Here is a 27362-nt window from a genome sequence, read left to right as displayed (position 1 = left end):
CTACAATGTACTTAAAGCATCAAAGAAAGCCGCAAGTTACCATACAGTGCTAAGCTTTAATGGGATTAATTCACCTGAATGGGACTTAAAGTGGGTTAATGTTCAGCACCATTTAGGAACTTTGGTCTTTATGCATAATATCTAAAATTGTATTCATCTTTACTTTTTTGACGTACAATAACCAAATAATGGTTATTTTTCCAGGCTGTCATTTATTCTTTCACAAACGTGGGACGTTATTCGTCGTTATTGAATACCACTACTTTTTTTTTTTTGCATTTAAAAACTCCAAATACCACGAGTTTTTTTTTATATACACACTCCCAATTTCCCTTTTTATTCTTCGTGTAAAGGAGATTTATTTGAGAGAGAATATTTTGCTTTCTCTTTTATATCAGAAACATTGTATAAATATTTCTAAAACATGGTCAAAAACGCCGTGCCTAAATTTACATCACATTTAGACTTTTTTTTTCTTCTTCAAATGAGCCACAGAATCACATTTTAGTTTTTAAAGCCACTTCTCCCACTGGGTTGGATGTTTTAAAGATGGATGTCCCTTTGAAGTTGAGTATTGGAAGTTGCCATGGCGACGCAGTTGCAGCAATTTCAGGCCGTTGCTTTATTTATAGGGTTTAAGCTCCTAATAAGAGAACCCTGACAGTTCATGTGATAACTATTCATCAAAAGGGACAGAAAAAAGATGAAGAAATGTGTTAGTGGCAACAAAATCTACCCACCCATTGTGCCAGAGGCTTATTATAGAGGAGGTCAAGCTTGGGAGGGGGCCTGTCCTGTTTTGTTTCTTCTGAGTATTATTTAGTTTCCTCTGCGCTCAGAGGCAGATCTGTAGGACTGACCGCAGGGCGAGCAGTACTGCATGTGCAGGGGGGGGGGGGGGATGGGAGGCAAAATGAATGTAAGCCAGTGCGTATTAAAACTGCTGAGAGCAGAGAAATGCAGGTTCCAAGCCGTGAAAATAAACAGCAGATTGCTGATAAAAGAAAACGCCATAGTGAGATGGAGCCTGGGATACAACGGCTTCAGCAGGAGAGGGATATTGAATTCTATACCCAATGTATAGCAATCTGTGCATATATAAAGTATTGCATCCTAGGCCTCCGTTCTAGTCTGCATTCACAGCAGTTAAAGAACAGCAAAGCAACACAACAGGACTAATACAGGACACACAACATGCGATTAGTTAGTGTGTTCTCTAGCTATAACATGTAAGTAGTGTTAAAAGGATAATTAAGCCCCAAAGAGATTACACTGAAAACTTTTAAGTTCTGAAAGCAGCAATCCCCTCCCTTGAGATCTCAATTTTAATAATAATTTTTTTTGGGGGGGGGGGAGCGGGGTCTCTTTTTGGTGTTCCAGCTTTCTTTTCTTTTTTCAAACAGGTTTTTTTAATTTTTGTAATGTTTAGGGTGGGTAGGTGTACAAAACTTAAAAGGGGGCAGGTGGAACAAGAAAGGAGACATGTAAGTATACAATAAACAGTCCTTACAACAGTTTCAAACAGTTCTAAAGTAATGTCGCCCAAGACTGGGATTTGGCAGATATCAATTATATACATTGAGTAATTGTCCGCCGTTCTGCATGTATTAGAACCAACTCTTAAGTAGTCACTAATCCGCTAATTGCTGCCCGGGAGGGAAGTCGTCGGAGAAAGCTGTTATCCATGGGAACCATATTTTCATGAATTTGGAAGTTATTTAAGATCGCTGTACGTTCCATCTCGAGTGCATGTCTCGCTTTGTCTGTGAAGATGTGGAGTGGAGGTAGAGTGGCCCGTTTCCATTGTGATGCTATGGAGCAACGTGCTACTGTCAGCACATGGGTTGATATGCTTGTTAGTCTTACAGTGAATATCTGGGACTGGTTTGCCAAGGACCACTATCAAAGGATCATCTGGCATTTCAATCCCAACATCCCGTTTTGTACCCGCTCTCTAATTTTGGCTCAGAAAGGAAAAACTGGACAAAAGCTATGGAAAAGAAGTACATCTATGTCCACACACTCTACAGCATTGGGCGCTGGCTCCTTTGTAAATATGTCCTTGTCTAACCGGGACCAAATACCATCTCATAAGAATTGTATCACAGCAAAAACTTCCAAAGCACAAACTCTCCTCATAGGTACAAAACAAATAAATATAACATTCAGCAAGTGAATAAAATGTGTAGAGTGAATAGATTTCTTAAATGTCCACTCACGTGGTGGAGGTTAAATTCAAAGATATTGAATTTGGAAATGTTGTCAGATTTGTATCTGATTTGCGTGGTGGGTTGAGGGATCAGGAACTCCCCTAGGTCATCCAATAAAAGAGAAAACACAGTATATAGCGCAGAACAGTTTTTAGAATTATAAACAAGGTGAGCAGTGAGCCCATACAAACTCACATGCTCCACGATAAAAAAAGAGCATTTTCACCACTCTGGGTCCACGATGCCGGAGGCCTGCTAGCACACAGCTAGAGCATGGTGGCTGGTATACCTCGGTCTTGCGGAGAGTCACACTTCCGGGTTTCCCAGGTGGATGACGTCACGGCATCGACTGAGCCAATAGGAGCCGTCGATTCAGCTACAGCTTCTGTAGTGCAGGGATCGGCAGGCACGGCACTCACAATGCTCGTAGTAACACAGGACGCGTTTCGTTCCGCAGCTGGGAACTTCCTCAGGGGTGCAGTCGTTCCTGATCCCTCAACCCACCACGCAGATCAGATACAATTTGATATTTCTAAATTCAATATCTTTTAATTTCACTACCATCACATGAGTGGACGTTTAAGAAATCTATTCACGCCACACATTTTATTCACTTGCTGAATTTTATATACGGTATATGTGTTTTTTTTACCTATGAGGACAGTTTGTGCTTTGGAAGTTTTTTGCTGCGATCCTAATCAAGGGTGTTGAGGAACACCCTTCTACCAGCTGCACCTCTCCCCATATGGTGATTTTGACTATCACTTTATTTGATAGTGTTCACTGTATTTTTAATCACTCACTTAAGTGTTTAGGTTTGCGCTTTCTTTCTTGCTGCATAAGAATTGTGTACCTATTTTATTATATTCACGCGCGGCGGCCTCCCATATATCTGCCCAGTCCTCGTCAGAAATTTCCAATATCCCGTTCCCATAATAACATATAAAGCCGAGAGCAACCCTTTCTATTGCCGTTGCCTGGTACATAATCTCTGGAAAGAGTTAAGCTGCACGACTTCCAATGATTTAAATTTAGAAGAAATTAAATGTTTAATTTGATTATTCCTGAACAACTCGGTGTGTTATATGTATCTCGTAATTCTTTAAAACTTCTGAATATGGCAAAAAAAAACCATAATATCTATTATCCTCAATATAGCCTTAGATAGATATCCAGACGTTATTGCTACCTGACATCAGACCCGAAGGGAATTCTGCATTTCGAGAGGACACTCCCCCAAGGCCCATGTTCCTTTCCCAGGCATCCCAAATACCCAAAGAGAATGTAATAACTAGCTGCATGTATACCTTCCTAGGTCTTTTCTCTGTTGATCCACAGGAGTGAATCAATAGTCTGTACCGGGATTTCTGAGGATTCCATTTCCACCCATTTTATCCCCCTTGGGATCCTGTGCCGTGCTGGTAGGTGACTCAGTTGGACTGCTGCTTAATGTTTCTTTAGTACAGGAAGGGCGGCTAAACCTCCCTCCGATTTAAAAGCAGTGATCACACTTTTTTTTAATCCTAGGTTTCTTTCATCCCCAGATAGAAACTGAAATGTTATTTTTGTATATCTTCCAGAATTTGGTTGGGACACCGACAGGCAGGGTATGGAATAGGTAGAGTAATTTATGGAAAGTCTTCATCTTAACAGATGTTATCTTATCAACCCACGAAATGCAGTTTTTGTTCCATTCCTCCAAGTCTTTTGTAAGTGCCAAAAATATTTCTGGATAATTCGCTTTATAGAGTCCTGCGTATTGGGGTGTTAGATGTTCTCGTAAGTATTTAATATGGTCCTCTTCCATCGAAAATTGAAATTTAGTTTAAGCAACATCAACATTCCTCCATCCACTCCCAGGGCCAATGCCACCGATTTTAAATTATTTATTTTATAGTTGGAGAAATAGTTGAAGTTAGAAATGTCCTCAAATAAATTTGGAAGTGAGGTCAGGGCTGTGTAAGAGAGCAGGATATCGTCCGCATACAGTGCAATTCTGTATTCTTTAGAAGTTGTTATTAGGCCAGAAATGTTGATATTGTTCCGAATCTTATTAGCCAGTGGCTCTAAACTAGGAGTAAACAATAGGAGTGATAGTGGGAATCCCTGCCTCGTTCCATTATTAATATGATTTACGTCAACGGTGTTACATTTTCAACATGGCACAGCATTGATTATACCAAGCTTTAATTCCCTTCAGAAAGGGACACCAGACTCCAAATTTTTGCAGCGCTGCAAACATGTTTTCCCAGTCTATCCATCAAAGGCTTTTTCAGCATCCAATTAAATTAGTAGCGTGTTTTCTTTGGAAAGATTGGCTAGGTGAGTGAGGTCTACTACCCTCCTTATGTTGTTTGCCGCCTGTCAGCCCAGAATAAACCTAACTTGGTCTGGGTTAATTATTTTAGGAAGTAAGTTGGTCAGCCTAATTGCTAGAACCTTGCTGTAAATCTTAACGGCAGAATTAATAAGGGAAATAGGGCGATAATTACTGCAGCAGTTGGGGTCTATACCTGGCTTTGGAATCATCGTGATCTGGACCCTTAGTATCTCCTCCTTTCAAAAATGCATCGAACAGTCCGTTCAGAAGGGGATTAGTTGTGATTTAAAGGTCTTGTAATATGTATTAAAAAGACCATCTGGGCCTGTAGTTTGCAATTTTTGAGCTCTTTAATAGCTGTGGTTATTTTTTATGAGGTATTTATTTATTAAGTAACTCCCTGTCCCCATTCAGGGTCAGAAGGAAACATGAATCCAGATACTTCTCCAACCCCGTATGAAAAGCCCCTCGATTCTTTTTGATGGGTCAAACCAGCGATAATAAAAAAAGAGGTATAGAAGTCTACAAACTCCCTCTCAATGGTTTTTGCATCATATGATTTCTCGCCATCACCCAGTCTCATAGATTGAACAGAAGCCGAAGCTTGTGTTTTCCCTAATTTGTGGGCCATCAATTTACCTGCTAATATAATCGTTTTGTCCAATTTAAGATTGTATCTGCTTTATTAATTTGAAGAATTCACAAGTCCCCTCTAAAATGTAGTACCGTTTGATAATTTTTATTGGACAGATTTTGTTTATGTACCATTTCCACATTCCTGAGTTTGGATAAGCATTTAGAGATATGGTGCATTTAGAGATATATTATTATCTCTGCTTTTTCTTGAGGGTGGAAGTCGCAATTATTTGACCTCGAATGTACTGTATGCCTTATGAGCCTCCCATATAGTTGAGATGGAAATCTCCGGTGTGTTATGAGTAACGGAAGGGCTACCGTAGACGAACATCTAAGGGAATTTTTGTTTTTTAATAACACACCGGAGATTTACATCGCAACAACATGGGAGAGATTTCTTAACAGGGAGTCATTTAATTTCCAAAGAGGTCTTACTGTTACGGGAGCAATATTTTTAAAAGAGCATCTTAATGGGGTGTGGTCTGACCACGTAATCGGGCTGACAGAAGTGGAAATCACTGCTGGCACTAGGGAATGGTCGATTTAATATATAATCAATTCTGGAGTACACCCGGTGAGGGGCTGAATAAAAGGTATAATTATTTTCTTTGGGATGTTTCAGTCTCCATATATCATAGAAAGAAATATCCTGGGCAAATGTAGCTAAGTCAGTGGAGATCTGAGAGCCGTGTACATTATGTGGTTTCTGTTGTGGATTTGATCTATCTAGCACCGAATCACAAACAGTATTAAAGATCATTTCCCCCTCCGCCAATTCAGCCAGTAGGGGAAAGAATTGGGTCTGTCTTTCGTTAGGTGCATGTACAGTATGTTAGCAAATGTTATCGGTGTGGATCCAATTTGACCGTTCAGAAGCAGGTAACGCCCCTCTTTATTGCAGGCACTCTCGTCTAAGAGGGATGGAACCGACGTCTGAAACAATGGATACACCACTCTTTTTGACAGGAGTTGATGCGTAGAAGACGGCTGAGAAGACCCCATCAGAAAATCTGGGATGATCTCAAATTCTGACATTTCCTGAAAAATAAAATAAATAAATAACATCCAGATTTTTTTCTATCAATGCTTTTCTTGCCATAACACAGGGGGCCTGGGGAAAAACAAAATACATTATGTAAAGGTCCCACGTAGCAAGCAGCTTTCTTATAAGCTGATAGGACAAGGCTAACTTATTCAAGTCTGGGCGATTTAAAAAACCTAATTCATCAGCAACCACAACCATGGGTTTATTTAGCTTTCAGAACCTCACAGGTCTTTCCTTCATGTGTAAACACGGGATAGACCAGTTTGCAAGTTATTTTCAGATAGTGACTAAACTCAAACTGATGAGGACGAAACAGCTGTATTTCAATGGGTCTATTCTGTGCTTCCTTGTCTCAGGCTTAGCTGTATAACTTGTTTTATGCTGAAGGCAAACGTTTTCGGGAATCGATCAAATTAAGGGGATAAGAAGTGGTATGTCCACTGGGTGTTCATTTGCATATCATTACCCAGAATCCTTATTTGCAGTTTAACCACTATGTAATAAAACTGGGAAAGTAAAGCAGGCTTCATTTGCATGTGCAACATATGAAACTCGATTCATAAATATATCATGGTGGTTTTTTTTAATGATGCACCACAATTAAGAAAAAGGGCTGCTGTGCTGTAGATGCCAAAATTGGTACGTTCTTTTATCAGCAGTATAGCACTTTCCAAAATGGTTCTCTTCCCTGTTTTAACGGATGTTTTAGAGCTTGGGTCAATGGGGAATTTTGTCCGTAAACTGCTAGGTCAGCTTCTTCGGGGGATTTAGAATAAGTCCCTAAACGTTTTTTGTTTCATTTTACGCTATTTTGAATCGAAACTGGAAATAATAAACCGATTTTAAAGATTGCTTTAATTATCTGAGTTTTTTTTATTTTGTCCTGGACAAACTGCCCTTTTTGTTGATAATTATTATAACTCACTGATGATAACTGAACTCCTGATTACCATTCCACAGTAATAAAGTCAACACTGTATGTGCTATGGATTCTATCATAACGAGACTTAATAATTTAGTGCTTTGCTTAGGCCTTGAAAGCCTTCTCTGTTATTGATTTTATGCTCTGTCCTTGGAGTGAAGAGGCGAAGTAATAAACAGGGAGCATGCTGGGAAGAGAGGAAAGATGGCTCTGGAAATTACCCTTGTATTCAGACTGGAGGAGCAGCCGGCTGTCTTTAGCATAACAATGCTGGGTGTCTTTCTACTGTCCAGAGAGAAAACTGTGCACAGATGGGCCATCATGACCATTGTTTTGTCTTTGCCTGGAGCAGTCCTCTTCCCGCCTCTCATCCAAAGAAAGGGATAGAAGCTCCTTGCTGAAAGAGATGCTGCTACCACTTTCTCCTGCTAGTTTTGGATACCAAGAAGGATGCAAACACATGATGACATTTTTCGGAGAATGATGACATTTCCAAACATCACCATAGAGTTCCAGCCCCATTTACATTCCAATGTTACATCTTAGTTCAGCGATGGCGCAGTATTCGACTATTGTAAGGCATTAAAGTCATCTACAGTTGATAGTTCACCCCTTTGCTTTGACGGCACATGATGTAGGATCTATGAGGTTTTGGAATCTTTATACGCACTATTTAAATCCATGAAGAACTCTCTTGTATGTCCACTAAACACGTATACTGGTTGTGCTTAAGTCTTGAAGGCTTACTCGTGCTTTCTGAACTTAGCACTTATTGAGCCCTGATGAAGATCCTGCTAGGTGGAACTGTTGGCTAAAGCGGTTTTATTCTTACTCATTTGATGTGTCTGGATAACAGTTTTATACCGTTGTTGGTTGTGACATTCTCTTGGACTTGTAATACCCCTTCCATATGGCACTTAATATTCAATTAAGTACTTATCCACTCTCTATTTTTTTCTTTGGTGTGTTTGATCAGTTTCATTTCCATGGTGTTTCTTTCTACTATTACTTATGACGGCCTCACAGTGGAGTGACCATCCTGAAAAGAGGCTCCCAAAATGCAGCGTAGTTACAGTGAGAATAATATAACTATAACGAAAAAAACAACTAAAGTCAGGCGAAACCTCCGAAATGTTATGTTTGCTTCTTGTTATTTAAAAAAAAATTTTTTAACATTTTTTAATAGAGACATTACATTTTTAAATATTAAAAAAAATAAGTAGAACTGGGGCCTGTCATATTCCCGCTGCGGTGATGGAATTGGCTTCATTATTGAATAAGTCTCAATGTTAATAAATTATCCAGCAGCAGAGATACTTCTAACACGGGTTATACATCACTGCAAAATAAATCCAGTCTTAAAACCACAACCTTTAAAGCACCCCCTTCTGCTGTAATCAGATGCTCCCTCTCACAGGCAAAGTCATAGATAACATCACATGTTACAGTCTGACAGAGAGACGCAGAACAGGGCAGCTCGCAGACAGTGAAGTCCATTACTGTGTATCATTTACCTTGATTATTATATTGATATGTAGGCATCTCTTAATACAGTCAATGCAAACAGTTATTCATTTACTTGAAAACGTCCAGATTACAGTTTCACTTCATTGCGCTGGAGCTGCCTTTAACAGACCCATCGACATTCGGTACATAAAAATAGGTATTTATTTGCTTTATCTGTGCATGATAGAGGAATTTAGGGGACTATGTATGAACAGAGCAAAAATGTGTTAAAATGCACGGGCAAATGAAAGGCAAAAAGAGTGTTGCAGAGAGATGCAGAATGTGATACATCTCATTATAATCTGTGCACCATGTAACTCCTACCCAACTCCTCCTACTGACACTCCCCATGATGCAGGCTAGGGCAGATTGGAGACAATTGGAGAAGCATGCCCCAGTTTCACTCCGAAATTGCCTTGATACATAGACCCCTTACATGTTCTAAGCCAGTGTATTATTTTTTTTAACCTTTTTATGGTTAAGGAACCCTATAATTATATTATGCAATTCTACGGAATCCCACTTCTCTCTAATAGCGCGTCTGTGATCAAATACATTGTAAGGAACCCCAACCCTCTCTAATAGCGCGTCTGTGATCAAATACATTGTAAGGAACCCCAACCCTCTCTAATAGCGCGTCTGAGATCAGATGCATTGTAAGGAACCCCAACCCTCTCTAATAGCGCGTCTGTGATCAAATGCATTGTAAGGAACCCCAACCCTCTCTAATAGCGCGTCTGAGATCAGATGCATTGTAAGGAACCCCAACCCTCTCTAATAGCGCGTCTGAGATCAGATGCATTGTAAGGAACCCCAACCCTCTCTAATAGCGCGTCTGAGATCAGATGCATTGTAAGGGACCCCAACTCACTCTAATAGGGCGTCTTAGATCAGATGCATTGTAAGGAACCCCAACCCTCTCTAATAGCGCGTCTGAGATCAGATGCATTGTAAGGAACCCCAACTCTCTCTATTAGCGCGTCTGAGATCAGATGCATTGTAAGGAACCCCAACTCTCTCTATTAGCGCGTCTGAGATCAGATGCATTGTAAGGAATCCCAACTCTCTCTATTAGCGTGTCTGAGATAAAATAAATTGTAAATCCTTGTGTATTAGGTAACATTTTCAAGTTACCTGAAAATGACAGGAAACCCATAAGGGATGCCCTGGGAACCCCGTTTGAAAACACTGTTCTAAGCAGATTCTGTTCAGATTCATGTTCAATTAACTATATGCAAAGATCATGTTACTATAAATGTGTACTGTATTTTTAAATTGATTTGCATATATTTGTATATACATACACACAATAGAAATGTGTATGTGCATGTGTGTGTGCGTGTGTGTGTTATTTGGGTGTCAAATCCCCCCTAATCATTATCAGATGTCATAAATCTCCTAGCCGCTGGTTCTGAGCTTCAACCACTGGCAGAAATAGGTACAAATAAGTACAGCTAAATTGAATAGGTGCAGGACATAAACACAGGTACTTTACCTGCTAAATAGGTGAGAGTTGGAGGTTTTGCTTTATGACCCAGATCCACAAAAGAGTGCTAAGCTTTAGCACATCTTGACTCCCTTTCATATGGATGGGAGCTTAAAGTAGGTGTGCTAAAGTTGAGCGCCCTTTTGTGGATATCAGACAAAGTGCTCACTATGAGGACATGTCCCCCCCTGTTTTACTTACATGTCAAGCCTATCACCCTCCTACATAACAGAGCTTCAATCTAATCTTAAACAAACTAAGCACAGGCATTGGGGCCTGAGCAGTGCAAAGGTCACCATTACATAGGCCATTGGATTATAAAAAAAACCCAACACATTTAATGCACAGAGAAGCAAGAAACCCATAATAATAATATTTTAACCCCTTCATTGATGGTGGAGGTGCATGAATCTGAAGGAGTAGCTCAGGGGTGATGTCACTGACGTTGAAGCAGGTGTATCTGGTGGAATTCCCAGCTGACCTTGGGCAAGTCACTTTACCTCCCTGTGCCCCAGGTAGCACAATTAAATCGTAGGCACTTCAGGGCAGGGAGTTACTGGGGGTTATGCATTAAGCTATGATAGTGCTGATCGGGGCACGATCAGACAAATTCCCATTGACTTTGAAAGGAGTTTCCGTGCGATACTGCCCTGATCAGCACAATCGCAGTTGAATGAATAACCGCCATCATGCCTACAAGTTTCTATTGTAGCGCTGTGTACACTGTCACCATTATTACTATTTATTAATAATCTTACTGCTTGGCACAAACTGAAAGGGTTAAATATGCAATCCCCAATACTCTATTTTGAAAAAAGCTAATTTGGATAAATGTCACACGAAAAATATTAAATCACCTCTAAAGAGTACATTTAATACATAAATAAGAACAACTTTATATGTCGCTTTTTATCCCAATAAGACTCCAAAAATTTCACTAAAAGCATTCAGGAGCCATGAAAGAAACCAAACAAAAGCTAAAATAAAAATGTAGGCTGAACAGAAGACAAGGGAAAGATAAGTCTGAATTGCCAGGCAGGTTGTTGTTCATTAATCAAATGCCTGGGTAAACAGGTAAGTCCTGAGCCTATTTTTGGAGATTTCCAGGGAGGGGGCCTCTCGGACCATACAAAGCAGTATGGCTAAAAGCTTGGGTACCAATGGAAATCAGGGCGATTTTGAGAGCTGTCAGAACATGAGTTCTAAGGAGAAATTACAAAAATCACACAGGCTACTGAATATTTGTTAGGTGCTTGTTAAATTTGAATAAATTAAAAATGTTATTCAGCGTTGTTTTTAAAAAAAAAAAATGCTACAAGTATTTTCCATAGTACAGAACTGATTTATTTTAAAAAAAAACACACACGTAGGATATTCCTTTGTCTGCAGCTTTAAAATCTATATTATTTCGCGGAACATGTGCAGAGATAAAATAGTGTATTATCCAAAGGTAACGCCTAAAACGAAGGAACATCGTAGTGATATTGTGGTTTAGTAAATGCCAGGGGTTACTGTAAACAGTAGAGATGAATAGCTATTGCTGTAACAATACTGTATATGACAGATACAGTTCAGCACACGCTATAGAGAAATTGTGGTCGGGTTGTGTGCATGTGTCATACCCCCAGCCTGTCACATGTGTCCCTGAAAGATGAATCAGCAGCATGTGTGCTTTGGGATTTAGCCTTTTCAATGAACAGCTGCTGATGAGAAGTACAGTGTTGGTTCTTCACTCGCTCTGTCTGGGGAGTGAGGTGTGAAGTGAACCTTGTGAAGCATTGCAACTGAGAGTTCTTCCTCCCAGGTCCGACCTCACTTTCTCCTGCTTGCTTTGCTCTTTTGAATGAGCTGATGCAGATCTGGGGATTATCAGTGATGTGAGAATGTAGATGGGACGGATTGTATCTTCACTGCTACATGAAAGTCTAAAGGGGGCTACTGTATATCCTGCCCTCGCAAGGGACATTGATATTTCTTATAGGACAGTAGCAGTTGAACATCCGTGACACATAGCACTTGAGAGACATAATTAGGTTAATATTTACCAGGGCAGACAGGGAGTTTGTACTCTTGATATAAGATCTATAGCTGTCATTCCATTATCACTCACTATCATACAATGGCAAGAACTTGATAATACACCTCCCAGATTTTTAGTTACTGTAATTTCAACCTGTAAAAAATGTCACACTGGCATGACCAAACTCACAAGCGAACTGACCATTTGAAACTCAAAGAAATGTAGGCAATTGTCAGCAAGCTCACCCATTTAGCTATAATTATAATAATTATAACAGTGCCCAATGATCTGGGGTAGTGATGCGAGCACCGGGTAATTACCCAGTGCTTTTTTTAACTACCCGGACCCGGCAGAAGGGGGCTGGGCCCGGCACCGGGTAGGAACCGGCACCGGGTAATGTCACTTTATATGAAAATACTTCATCACTTACCTGCAGCCGGTGACGGAAGGGGAAGAAGACAGACGAGGAAGACCGCTGCGACATCTGGGAGCAGCAGCAGAGGTCCTGGTGGCGGTGGCAGCAACAGAAGTCCGTGATCAGCCGGCGGGAGCAGCAGGAATACCGCACACAGCTGATACCAGTGTGAGCCAGGGAACCATGTGACTGGAGCAGGAGCGTTCCTATTGGACAGCCGGCTCCTCCCTGGCAGTGTGCTGTATTCCTGCTGCTCCCGCCGGCTGAACACGGACTTCTGTTGCCGCCACCGCCATCAGGACGTCTGCTGCTGCTCCCAGATGTCGCCGTGGTCCTCCTCACCCTGCAGGTAAGTGCCGTTCGGGTAACCGAGTACCCGGACGGGTAAAATTATTCATTTTTCCCAGGTACCCGTTACCCGGTTTTCAGAAAATGTAGGACCCGGTACAACACTAATCTGGGGACATTGCAGTCAAAAGTCCCTATTCAATGTGCTGTGAAACCGCCTTCCGCTCTGTAAGACTCCCATCATTTGGATGGAGCTGAAAGCTTCCCAGGCAAGGGAAAGTTGGCCTTACAGCATATTGAATGACGGTCAAAGGCTCTATGAAGGACTCTATGGGAGGCCAGTGAACAGGACCTAATAGTGTGGAGCACAGTCGGGCATTAAAGTTGAGGGTACTAAGTGTTGTTAAAACATTAATAAATAAAAGAAGAATTACAGCCTTTTCTCTATAAACTAGTACCGTTTCTTGTTCATTATATCTGATCTGATCTGACTTCAAAGATGAAGCTCTTCACAAAATTCATCCCTAAACACCATAGAGACACCCTTGTAGTGGTACTACATGTATACCTTCCAACGATATCTTTGTAGCAGGTATACTATATGTTTTGGGGTCATATGAGACCAGCTGTACCTATTAAACAGAAAGTTGTATGAGTGTGGTAAGCTGAATATCTTAGAGAGGTGGTGCCCAAACTTTTTTCTTTGCGCCCCCCAGCCCCCCCTGCTCGCACCCCCCTCTTACCTTCTCTCCAGTATCGGTGGCGTCATTTGACGCCACGCTGTCATGGGCAGAAGTTGGTAAGAGGGAGTTACAGAGGCCTTGCGCGCTCCACCTTCGTTTAATTTGAATGTTGTGTGGAAGAGCACGGGGCCTCTGTAAACGCCGCACCACCCCAGAAAGTCTTGTGCCACCCCTGGGGGGTGTGACCCTCAGTTTGCGCACCCCTGGCTTGTAGAACCATAGGAATTGCTTGGAAGTACCTCCATCCAGCATGAGTAGAGGACCTACAGTGGTACCTCTTTTTATCGGGAGTTCTCAGGGAATATGTTGAAGGTACACGGCCACCAGCAGTGATTGAACTGGGACTTGCAAAATAATTGAAAGTGAAAATACTCAGCCCTGTAACCAGTGCCAGATTTCCCATTCAGCCTGTTAAGCCCGGGACTGGGGCGGCAACATTTTGGGGACGGCAAAAATGTCTGCCCCCGTATATATTTGCCGCGCTCTCGGGCCTGATGGGAAGTCACTTACATATGTCGGGCGCCTCCTTGCTGCCGCCCTCCTTCAGATTCGCAGCATCAAATGACACTGTGCACGTCACCAACGTGGCGTCACACGGCGTTTCATTGCCACGGCAACGTGACATGGCGTCGTAAAATTGCATCATGGCGCCGCGTGACGTCACGTCGGTGGCGTCATTTGAGGGCGCGAATTGGAAGGATGAGGTGGGCGGCAGTAAGGAGGCGGCCGGCATATATATGTGTATAGGGGGCGATGGATTTTTAAATCCAGCGCTGCATGTAACATACACTATTGAATGTTTAATGTTCATATTAAAATGTAGATATACTATGTAGTCCCTCTTTGGCACTACTACACTACTATTTCACTTAATGGGTTAACTGTGTGGGCTCGGTCAGGTTTCTCCCCTCCCAATCATGTGATGCTATAGGGTGACTTTGCAGAAGGGGATTGCCACTCCCTTGTATGTCTTGTGACCAGTGATGTCACTATAGGGTATAGCAGTGTTTCCCAACCGGGCTTCCGAGGAACACTGGGGCTCCTGGGATTTCCTTGATTTCCCAGAGCAGGGCTGTTAGGGGGCTGGGTAGTTTCCTCTATCCTGATTGGCTGCTGCAGAGTAATGCAGCCAATCAGGAGGTGGTGTGATGAGCCTGTGGGGTGTGGCCAAGCAGAGGAGGAAGCAGCATAGACAGGAGACGAGGTGAGGCTGTGTGTCTGTCTTGTGTGTATTTGTTCTGTTCTGTGTGTGTGTGTGTGTGTATTTTGTTTTCTGTTACTGTCCTGTTGTGTGTGTGTGTTTGTTTTCTCTGACTCCCCTGCCAACCTCTGACTCTCTGACTCTCTGACTCTGTGCCCCCAGTGACTCTCTCACTCTGTGGCCCTCTCTGACTCTCTGACTCTGTGCCACCCTCTGACTCTCTCACTCTGTGCCACCCTCTGACTCTCTCACTCTGTGCCACCCTCTGACTCTCTCACTCTGTGCCACCCTCTGACTCTCTCACTCTGTGCCACCCTCTGACTCTCTCACTCTGTGCCACCCTCTGACTCTCTCACTCTGTACCAACCTCTGACTCAGTGCCCCCCTCTGACTCTCTGACTCTGTGCCCCCTGTGACTCTCTCACTCTGTGGCCCTCTCTGACTCTGTGCCACCCTCTGACTCTCTCACTCTGTGCCACCCTCTGACTCTCTCACTGTGCCCCCCTGTGACTGACTCAGTGCCCCCCTGGGGGGGTGGGTGATGTGAGATTCAGGGGGAGAGTGATGTGAGATTCAGGGGGAGAGTGATGTGAGATGCAGCGGGAGAGTGATGTGAGATGGGGGGGGGGGGGGGGGGTAGGAGGGAGAGTGATGTGAGATGCAGTCCTGATCAAATAGGTATGGAATTACCTCCCTATCTTAGGAGGGAGAGCTACCTGGGAATGAAGTCCAGAGTATTATGTTTTGCCATGAGTTTATGTCAAGTGAAATGTATATTAATGCCTATGGAGCCTTATATACATGTAACCGTGTTTCCCCCCCCCCCCCCCCCTCTGGGAGATTCTGCAATTACTGGTCGTGTGGTGCATGATACCTGCTGGTAACAGGAGGGCTGAGCTGTCCGCCGGTGGTTTGGGGACACAGGATCAGGTTTCTGGGGTACATTACCCACATGGTTCTCTAGCAGTGCAGCGCCTTCATCTGCTGTAGGCTCCAGATAGGTGAAGATGATCTCCTACAGTAGAACTATCACCTCTCCCCCCAGTAAGATCACACACTAGGCGGGAGTATAACAAACAGGAATGATTTATTCTCCCTGGTCTGTGCAGTACAGGAACAAGGCAGATCTCTGCCCACCGCAGTCTCTGGGATGGTAAACTTGAGGATGGTCCATGGTCTTCCACTACAGGTCAGGGCCCCTGCAGCTGTCCTGGCTCTTCCCTGGCCCTTTAGCAGGACCAGAGGGATAGGGTATCACTCACTCTCCCCCACGGGGGAGAGGAACAGGGGAGGCCAAGCTCCAGGCAATCCTGTGTGATCCCTGCCTCCCTCAAGAGGGGAGAGGCACTGCTAAATTTGGGGCGGCACTGCCCTTAAGTAGCTAGGAGAGCACCAGGTCTGTCCCATGATTGGTCATGCTCAGACCTGATGTCACCGCCTCCCACTGTCACTCCAGTGCAGCACCAAAGAACGGGGAAAACCCCATGTTGATTACTGGCAGCCTGATTCTACCAGGGCTTACTGCCAGGAGTAGGGCAGCCAATGGTGGCATGGTTACATACAGATGCCAAATAAAGCACCTTGTACATTTTACAAAAATTCCCTGCCCCATCCTTTTTCTATCTGCTTATTCACACACAACCTGCACCTACCCAGCACCCTGAAAAGGTATGTGAGACTGAGCAATGTATATAGTAGAACTGATGTGACCTCCTTTGGAGCCGGGTAAGGACGGTTACAAATAGTTTTGCACATGTAGAGCTACTGCGCAAAACACAGTAACAAATATCAGAAATGACAGGCAACACACACAGCTACTTTATAGAGAGAAGACCTTGTTGCCAACTTAATTATCCAGTTTACTGCTGTGGAAAGTAGGTTGATTCCAAAGTTGCAATCAGGGCCAAGTTATCAGGAAGACCTTCAAAAAACATTTTTTTTGCAACATTTCTCCTAAATGGGAAACTTCTTGGTAATTTCACAATGAAGCATATGATCATAATGAAAAGGGGAAGTACAGGTAATTTGTACAATTGTTTTGGAATGAGTAAATTAAACTGGACTTTTAATGCCTTTTTTTTCCCCCAAGAAGAAATTACAATGTATCTTAAGTTGACAATGTATCTAACAGCATCTTTTTCTAATGCCCTTGTGCTATTTTAAGATGAATAATAACTTTTACCACTCCTTCCCCACCCCAGAAAAAAAAAACTCGAATGAATAAGGCATATTTATTTTGACTCCACACAAATAGCAGAGAAGGCTGTTCTAATTATCAGGGGAATCGTTTGTTTAGGTCCACCTATAAGGCTGAGTCCATGGTCAGCGCATAGGCGCTGACCCGTGCTGAGGCGCGCTGACGCTTCTCAGTGAGCCCCTGCAGCCGCAATGAGAGCGGCTTTAGCAGGGGCCCGCGCACGCTTCTGCAGGCGTGCGGAGACGTAGCACTTATTTTTTTTTAGTTTCGGCGCTCACGGGAGCGCAGGGCCGGTCATGTGAGCGGTTCACCCACTGAGGGCGAACCAGCTCCGTGACGACACTGGCCCGCCCCCCGACGGCGCGCGAACTAAGGCCAGAGAAAGCACCCGCTTTCCCTCAGCCTCAGCGCGCCTCCGCACGGCTGGAGTCACCATGGACTCAGCCTAAGAAGCTGCTTGTCGAGTATACAAAGCACAAAACTAATCTAATATCTGTATTTGGTATCCACAATTCATTTGCGCTCATTCTTTGCACAACTGAGATCTTGATTATGTTGCTTTTTAAATTTGCTTTTACCATTAGAAAATATAAATATTACTGGTGAGCACAGTCCCATGTCTCAGACAGGTGTGCAACCTGCTTTCCCCCATTATATCCTAGCATACAGTGCTTCTACTGCAGCCAGGGATTCTGGGTAATGGCATGCAAATGAGCACGCAGAACTAATTTTTGCTTCATGTCCATTTTAACATTGACCACTACAAGCATATGCCTGCCGCATTACTAGGATTACCAAGCGGCTTCTCCAAAAATACTGGACACAATGGTGAAAGGTGCGACGCACTCGAGACACACACCCCTCTCACCTCTCCCCGCTCCATGCTGTTTCCTCCTTTTCTTGGCCCCACCTCCAGGCTCTTAACACTTCTTCCTGATTGGCTGCTTTACCCAGCAGCAGCCAATCAGGATGGAGGAAGCTGCCCAGCCACCGAGCTATATCCCTGGTCGGGGAAATCCTGCTTCCTCTCAAGCCAGTCAGGTCACTATGTCCAGAGAGGTCAGACCGGACACATATATGTCCAGTATTACCTCTACTGGTTGGTAAAAAAAAAAAAGTAACAAAAGCCCTCCACCATATAGTATACAGTAAATAAACATATCACGTGGGAGCACATTCATGTCTCAGACAGGTATTGCACCATGCTCTTTACCTTTATCTCTTACTGTTTCCACTGCAGCCAGGGATTACAATATACAGTATGAGTGGTCTGAGCCCAGGCTAGCAGCTGACCACCACATTGAGGACTAGGTTGGAGCAGACGCACGATCCTAGCTTGAGGTATATTAAAAAGGTGCAGTCCCTCCAAGGGCCAAAATGAACTATTGACTCTAACATGCCGTCCCCTCTAGCACTGCAGGAATTAAGAGATTCAATCTCAGTGATTGATTCTTTTTTTGTTTTTCTTTTTAAAGAAGAAATGTGGGAGGGCTTTCATTTCCTTTGGCTACTCCTCCATGTCTGATGTTACTGTATGTAGAGCATGAACTTTTGCAGGCGAAGCCCTCTCTTTGTCCCCTTCCTTATGGTTAGTAAATTGGCTAAGGATGGTGGAAACAATTGATATGACTCCCCGTTTCGAGTCCCTGTTGAAATGAAAATCTAATTTCCACACAAACCAACGCAGAACAATTGTTACTTCTGGTTTTAGAAGCTAATTACACTGCTCTGTTGTTTTTGTCAACCAATACGGATTGGACCTTTTAATAATCTCGGCCCAGGAATCGGACAAATAAGTTCAGGGTGAGCAGTGCCTCCCATCTAAAGGTCATCTCATAGACACAGTCTGGAGAGATAGGGACACATATTACTAAGAAGTCTTCTGCTATAAAGAAACCTTCCAGCCCAATGACTTGGGTTGTAAGGTGTCTCCCAGCTCAAGAAGGTGTCTTATAGCAGAATATTGCTTAGTAAATACGGCTCAGGATCCTTATCCTAGAGAAGCGCAAGGTGGTGAAAATATGTCTATTACAACTCTCACCTTGGCTCCTGTGTGAAGTGGCTTCCCAGTCCTTGAGAAGAGCTCAGCTCCATTCAAATGAATGGTACTAAAATGGTATTCAGCACATGGGAACAGCTTCACGGCATATTGAATAGGGGCTTCTGGGAGAGAAGTGAATATCAGGGAGGGAGAAAGAACCTAGAAAGGACATGGGACAGGCGCTTGTGTTTCACTGGCTATCAGCTGAGAGGGGCTTGATATTAGGTTAGGAATGTAACTTTGTAGCGATGACATTTTCATTACTACTACAGCTTCTTCTAGAAACCCTATCAGAGAGAAGCACACAGTTGTTATTTGTAACTTGTTTTACGTCAATTTGTGATTTGTTACCCCCACAATAAAGTGTTATGTTGTCATTTTGACTTAGAATGGTTCAGCTTATCCCCATATAAAATAGACACCGTTGCAGAGCACTGAAACTTGTCTTGGCTCAGAAGGGCAGTAGATTATATGCAGGTGGTGATGGTTTTTATAGGGACATCAACATGTATGGGCCAGATCCCACAGAGCTCCGTTATTGACTTAGCGAGACGTTAACTCAAGTTAGTCTCGTTAAGTGGTAGTTGGTATCTTCAAAGCTCACTAATGATGCATTAAGTGCTGTTTTCAACAGTAACGAGCCCTTGCCTTACTATAACGGAAATTAGTGCTAATGATATGCAAATTAGGTGTTTCCCCTAACAGCGCAGATCCACAGAGCTCCGTTATCGTTACCGCAGGGATTTAACATAACGTTAGTTAGGTCACAGCTAAAGGCGACGTTACTCCCATCCAGACCCTGAAATAGATCTTTTACAGGGTCTGGATGTGTGGAAGACCACAGTTATGTATGATTTAACTATCATATTGTTATTTACAGGGTTCTTTTCCTCTCCTGTCTTCTCTTTTGGTAACTTTAATTAAACATCTATTCCGGGTCTGCATGGAAGTAACGCCACCTTTGGGTAAGACAGGCTTAACGCCATGTTATTTGAAGCTAATGCAAGGCAGTGCTAATTTCACATGGTGTTAAACCTATGCCAATGAGATCCCTAACGACCATTGTTCTAGCATATATGTAGCTTTGTTGATGCACGTTAAACTAAAGGAAAGTAAAGCAGCCTTGAGCCCTTAGCAATAGGGTATCATGACCATAGGACCAGGCTCCCCTCTTACCGGCAGGTAGCATCCTCCCTGGCCTCCGTTCCCCTGTCCCTCGGGCAGTAGGGGTGACATGTCAGGGGTTGGGCCAGGTAATTTATATAGGGCAGGGGCGGGAGGTCCGTGAGCACTCTGCCAGTAATTCAAGATTTCCATCGTGGAGCTCATGGACCATCTACAGGCCAAAGCGCTGGGCCATGAGGAGGTGTGTCTCCAGCACCAGCTGTCCGGTCTGCTGGGATCAGCAGTACCGGAAGAAGAGAGTGAGTTTACGGATCACCGGTGCGAGTGGAGGAGGCTGCGGGGCCCAGCCATGAGTGGCAGCCACCTGTACAGGTGGGTGCAGGTAGTGGAGGGATATGGAGGGGCAGTCGGGCAGACTGGTGAGGCTGCCCACATGGCTGTCGGATGCTGCAGAGGAGGGGAGGCATGGTGGACCTCATGTTCCGCCCGAGGTGCAGGTCACGTTAGAGCAGGCAGCTGTGAGGAGAGCTCCACGGAGGATGCCGTATTTCATGCGGACCAAGTCGATCTCGATCCCCAGGAAACTGACGACCATCGTTGGATCCACAATTTTCTCCTCTTTCAACGGAACACCGAATTTACAGGCCACTGCCAAAAATTTACTTCGCCATTAGGAGTACAAATCCAAATCACCCGATCCCACAAACAGGAAGTCAACTAAATCAGGGGTGCACAAACTGGGGCAAAAGATTTTCCAAGGGGGATGCGGCGGTTACAGAAGCCCCGCGCTCTCCCCCAAGGCATTTAAATGAAATGCCAGGGGAACGTGCAAAGGCTACTGTAACTTCTCCTACCTGGTCTTCGGCGACGCGTCCCACCATAGTAACTTGCAACGTGATGACACATGACCCCGCAGCATCATTTGACGCTGCAGTCGAGCCGGGGCTGGGGTGTTGGGGGGTGCAAGCACGGGAGGAGAGCAGGCAGGGGGGAAAGGTTGCGTACCTCTGATCTAAATAATGCATGATTTAGCGGAGCTCTGTGGATCCGGCCCTATGAAGGTGGTGCATGGGGATTCAACAAAAGGTTCACACAAAATGATACCCTTACATGCACAGTTTTGCCATCTCCATATTAACACACTGAGCTGTATGCCAGTTTTGAGAGGGTACATCACATGTATTCTAATGAAACCCTGCAAATACATAATAGTGATAACGTACATGCATGCCTGACCATGGCACTTCACCATTACTGTTTTAATTGCCTGGACACTGCCATTAAAAAACAGGTGCCTCCCCATATAACATAATTACTTATTTTCATCTTGACTGGTCACCACAAATCAGTTGACTAAAAGCCCTGCAAGATTTTTTTTGTGCGTGTCCTTTTGCACTTTGCCAAGACATTGTGGATCTTAATATATAGGCCCCAGGGATTCCTATCTCTGAACCCTCAGTGAATGAGGCTAGGGCACAGTCCTTTTAACCTACCAGCCTATAAATTAAGGCCATGAGCAGATAGCAGAAGCAGGGGATCATGTTTTGATGAGATTGGGGAGTCCTGGAAACGGTGCTCATAAAAACATCTAGCATTCTGTGTCTCTCTCATGCCTTTGTTCATTGTTATTCCTTCTGGATTGATGCTGGTCAGAATGGTGCTAAAAAAAGAGGGCATTTGGCATATGGAGGAGGTGATAGAGAGACACAGAAAGAGGGTTTATTTTGTGCGTTTCCATCTTTAAAGACAGAGAAGAGTTTGTCAGTTTTGTTCTGAGATACATGTTAAAATGATTGCGAGTTTGGTAGGTTATTCTTCTAAACGTCAGATCATGTGGGCAATTTGATTGTCTAGAAGTGATAAAGTGCCTGCTTGGATTTTTAAATATATATATATATATATATATATCATCAAACACACACATAAAGGAAAAGTCGCTAACACTATATTAATAGAAAAATCCTGGGGGTGCTAAGGGATAAAAAATAATATGAAAACACAAAAAAGACGGACAAGATCCCTATATTAAGCACTCACAATAAGTCTGTAATAACTAAATCAAAAAAAGAAAACAAAAAAACTGGAACCATGAGTCAGCAGTGAAAATGCGTCAAAGATTTTAATAAGAAGCAGTGAAACACATTAACATAAAAACATACATAAACTAATGGTAACCTAACAAAAAATAACAAGCAAGAAACTATATGAGTATATATCAACACATGCGAAGTAAAAAACTGAACTAATGAGCCAAAAAACATATCTCAAAAATGAATAGACGATACCATTCTGTGGCTAGCGAAATGCTTTTATTCTTGCGAGCTTTCGAGATCCACTGATCTCTTCTTCCGGCGATGTTACAATAAATGAAGCTAAAAAGGGTTTTAAACTTAAAAACAGTGCATACTGGAAACGGTATCGTTGATTCATTTTTGATTATTAAAGCTCGGCTAACACGGTACTGATACCTCTACATATATATATATATATATATATATATATATATATATATATATATATATATATAGTACTTTAACAATAAATAATGCATCGAGATAACATCTGCTGTTAAAAAACTGGATCAAGAAAAAAATGATCAGATTAGGGGCTGTATAAGAAAAGTCCACATGTGATAGTGATGCATGGTTTGTTTTAGAGATGGTTGGGTGGAAGATGCTATTTTCTTGTCTAAAACAGCCAATATAACGGGATGTGCTGGAAGATAAGAGTGTAATATCAATTCTCCGGGGATCCGATGACGGATAAAATATCTGAGATCCTCAGGTTAAGGAAATAAGCACAATAGTCTCCATTTTAATAGAGAAAAAAATATTTTAACAGAAAAATAAGATCCTTTATGGAAGAGGATCGCTAAAAGTTAGAAAACATTAGAGTGCCATTGTTTCTAACGTTTCCCACTTCGGTTATTAACCCTTTTGGACTGAGGGCCTGCAATTCATTGCTTAGCAAGCACTGGAAGTAAAACGACGAGCGGAGTGCACAAGCCAAATGGAGCAGGAAGGACCCAAAGTCAAAAATGAATAAAAGGGCACTTTAATGTGTCATGAGACCCATCCAACGCGTTTTGAACGTCACAGCGTTCTTTATCAAGGATAATAATACAGTGTAACACCACCCATTAAATATCCTCTTACCTGTAAGCAATTTGCGCCAAAAACGGGATCGCGATGACGTCATGATGCAATGCGCGTCATTGCGCATGCGCAGAACGACACAGCGCCGTCTAAGGGCAAAATTGTCAATACAGACAGGGGATGCCAAACAAGTAAGGGCAAATGCATACGGCAACTACAATAGGACAAAAAGGATCACAAAACCACAATAGCAAAGATAAGAACCAAAGAGCTTCTATATCCCCAACAAAATAATAAGAAAAAAAGCATAAGTAACACTATAAAAATGCATATAATGTGGCTCTATGCATTTTTATAGTGTTATTTAATGGGTGGTGTTACACTGTATTATTATCCTTTGATAAAGAACGCTGTGACGTTCGAAACGCGTTGGATGGGTCTCATGACACATTAAAGTGCCCTTTTATTCATTTTTGACTTTGGGTCCTTCCTGCTCCATTTGGCTTGTGCACTCCGCTCATCGTTTTACTTCTGGTTAATATCATCATTGGAAGCAGCACAGCCTGTCAACCACACCAAGGATATGTGAGTACTTGCTATTATTCAGGGGAACCTGCCAATGAGACTGTGGGTGGGCTTGCACCACCTACCACCTGTCTTCAGGAGGATAGTACCCATTTGGTTATTATATAGTACCATCAAAATCATTACTCATTACAAATACCTTTGGAGGAAGTGGTCTTGGCTATACTACATTTTGTCTTTCCTGGCATTGCAGCGCTTTTGCCAATTTTTCTATCTTAGCAAGCACTGGACTGCATAGAGCCCCTTACACTTGTATTATTCCCCATTGATTCACAATAATCATTGTAGAACAGTGACTTATGCCTTAGGACGTTGTTATTTAGCTACACCCACACACAGTGACTGCTTTTGAGCAGTTATGTATATTACATACATTAAGAGACGTGATTCGCCGAGACGAGTTGGAGACCACTGTGACGTCAGACGCCTTACCTGTGAGCTGCGAGAGTGAGAGACGGCATCGCGCAGCTGATATCTTTCCAGGCAAGCGGCGGCGGCGGTCAGGCAGGAGCTTTATCCGACTCCGGGCTGGTTCTTACTTTTTAAATTGTAAGTGTTCACGTTGCACTATATAATGTTATTATAAAACTGTTCTTTCAGCTACTGTTCCTGTGTCCTATCTTGCCCGCGGGGAGAGGCAGAGGACTACGATTTGATCTAAGGACATCTGAGGGATTCCACCTGCCACCTTTTAAAGATCCAGAGCGTACTACACCCTTGCCTGTTTAAATCTTACACCATGTGAGTTTTAGTACCACAAGATTTCCAAAACATCACCTATTTTTTTTTTGCCATATCTGCAGTATTGCACTATGTACGTGTTTTTCATTTTTTCACATATCCATCGATTCTGCGCTCCCCATTCCGAGAAGATACAATAAAATCCCAGTGAGACTCAGATGGTTAGTAAATGAAAAATGCCTTTTCAGAGATTGCTTTTCCTTTTCACCCTTATCGCAGACTTCACTGTCAAAACACCTGGCAAAGTATTACAAATCACTGGAAATGTGAGTTCGCTGCTGAATTCGTACTCCCTGTACTACCCACAAACGAAAGAAGTATGTATGGTTGAAAATATATTCTGAATTTTAGAGTTGGGCTCGTGAGCCTAAATATTAAAAGCAATTGAACATAAGCTGCCTGTAACCAACAATAAAAACAATGAAAAGGTGTTGTGTGTCTAAGTCCTTACACTTTATTGCAAACCCGACTTATGTTGGTAAGTGGGACTTTGGTTGGAAGATTTGTCAGGAGTGTGAGCTGGGAGAGGGATGCATTAATGATTAGGTTTATCGGATGGCTTTAATTCCCACGTTTCCTGGATTAGAGAAAGGATGACAGAAGGTACATTAGGTTTAAAGGTAGATTCATTTTCAGCAGCCATTTAGGGATAATGAAGGGGATAGTTTTACAACTTTATGCATGCGGCACAAGTCATAAAGCAGAGAGAACCACTTGGAAACGGCATTAAAATGCACAGACACTTATCGCCTGTTTTTTTTTTCCAAGAACGGTCCATTACCCTCTGGCGATGGAGGTAGCAAGGGGAGGAGTTGGGTGTTTGAGGGACAGATGTCAGCATGGAACCCCTGTGAGGAGCAACAACAAGGCCACCCAAGATAGAACTAGGACAGCTGAGGATGGGAAGGGCCTGAGTGCATTAAGGACAGCACCACTGATTCTCTGTTCCTGTTCATCACCGCTCTCATCTCCAAGAAATAGACCTATTATAGCAAGAGACAGAAATCAAGTTAACAAAACCCCTTGCTAAGTGTGTGTGAAGTAAAGGAGGGACTCGACACCTCAGCCCATTGAGACGCTGATGGGACATGATGAGGAGGAATCAACAGATCTGAAGCTGCCTTGGGAGGACACACTGTATCAATAACCTGGTGTTTGCCAGCAGGAAGTATGCTAATCTGTCGCCCCATCAAAAGGTGCAAATTGGTAACAGTTACTTTTACAATTCTAGCAACCTGATAATCACTTAATCTTTTTGTCCTCACTTAGTCCAAAACACAAATATCAAACACACTACTTTTTTGGTGATTCCCTTCTCTTTCGCTTTTGATCACATGCCACGTGCTAAAAATATACCCTCTAATAAGCTATAAAATATATGTAGATTGCAAATATTATGTGTGTGGCTCAACCAAGATGGTCAATACTATGAATTTATTCATTTCCAGTTTACAAAATCATTCATTCCCCCCCACCCCCCCCGAAATGTATGGATTGTGTATTCCCGGTGTCAGCGTCTTGTGACCTTGGGTAAGTCTCTACCTCCCTGTGCCACAGGCACCAAATTAGATTGTAAGCGCTTTGGGGAAGGATTAATTGTACCTGCAAATGTTTATGTCCAGCACTGTGTATATTGTCAGTGTTAAACAAATATGAACATTTATTATTATCATCATATTTCTTTTCCATTAAACAAATGTAAAGAAAAAAAATAGATTTTCCATTTGAGTGTTTCTCAATCCATAGCTCAGAGGGACAGGTGCAATAGGTAAAATTTAATGAACATTTGAAAAACACACCCCGAAGCTTTGATTTATGCATTTTCATGTCTACATCAGACGCTGACCCAACCTTCGCATACTCTTATCTCCCTTAGGCTTTGCATATTATGTATGTGCTATATGTACGCTTTAATGTATGCCCATAGCCTCATCCATACAGACAGGCCTTACAGAATCACCAGAAAGACATTAGGATACAGGGAATTCAAATGCAATACATTGGTCAAGACTACGCAAATAAGATTAACCAATGGGAGAAGGCATATTCCTGACCAAATACATTTCTGTATAAAGAAACACGTGGCGGCTTACATTACCCGTTGGGAGTTTGGGAGACAGAGAGGAAAATGTTAATGGAGGCTGTCAATGTAACTCTTTGGCTGCCAGAGGGGTCAACAATTTGCCAATCTGGCAGCCAAGAGATTTAATCTGCCAGCCTATTACTAAACGGACAGGTACTTTTGATAATAATGTGCAAATGTATGTTTATTATGAATGAGAATTGATCTTTAGAGGACAGATACATGGGGCATATTTACTTAGCGGTGCCGGCACAGGGAGACACTTTCCAGCTGTTAACTTGAATTCTCCCTGGTGTCCGAAGGGGTTTAATGAAATAGCACAGCTTAGTAAATATGGGCGACTACTTTATTAATATTCTGCTAAGCGGTGCTGTTGTATTATTTAATGGAATATCGTTGTTTAGTAAATACGGGTTAACTCTGTGCCCAGGACATACTTGAAAACGAGAGGTAACTCTCGGTGTATTACTTCCTGGTAAAATATTTTACAAATAAATAATAAATAATTGTGCTAATATTCTGCCAATAAGATGATCATTGTGTCGAGGTACAGAATAAAGGCTGCATGCAAGAGAGACAATTGCAGGATTCTACCCCAAATTGTACACTTAAACGCCTCTACCAGTCTGGGGTTTGTGCTGTTTCCATAGAAATGCTTCCACCTGCAGAGAAACAAGTTTCAACGGAGTTTCCCGTGTTTTAT

At 42.8% G+C, this 27362-nt stretch overlaps 2 long non-coding RNA genes across 3 annotated transcripts in view; both read left to right on the top strand.

Moving 5' to 3' along the window:
• Positions 1–6966, top strand: part of LOC142496540 (uncharacterized) — a 107958-nt gene extending 100992 nt beyond the window's left edge. Inside the window, exons 3-4 of one of the 2 annotated variants that reach the window (XR_012802043.1) lie at positions 4945–5042; positions 6068–6966. This is a non-coding gene — a long non-coding RNA (uncharacterized LOC142496540). The remainder of the gene's footprint in view (positions 1–4944; positions 5043–6067) is intronic. The other variant, XR_012802044.1, reaches the window with a different exon arrangement.
• A 7640-nt stretch (positions 6967–14606) lies between these two features.
• LOC142496538 (uncharacterized) lies at positions 14607–27102 on the top strand. Its single transcript, XR_012802041.1, has 3 exons — positions 14607–14795; positions 24436–24737; positions 25345–27102. It is a non-coding gene; the product is annotated as an uncharacterized LOC142496538 (long non-coding RNA).
• Positions 27103–27362: the final 260 nt, after the last annotated feature.

Source organism: Ascaphus truei, chromosome 6, assembly GCF_040206685.1.
Source record: "Ascaphus truei isolate aAscTru1 chromosome 6, aAscTru1.hap1, whole genome shotgun sequence".
Taxonomy (NCBI): Eukaryota; Metazoa; Chordata; class Amphibia; order Anura; family Ascaphidae; genus Ascaphus; species Ascaphus truei.
Note: the sequence above shows the minus strand (reverse complement) of the source record. Positions and strands in the feature narration are given on the sequence as shown.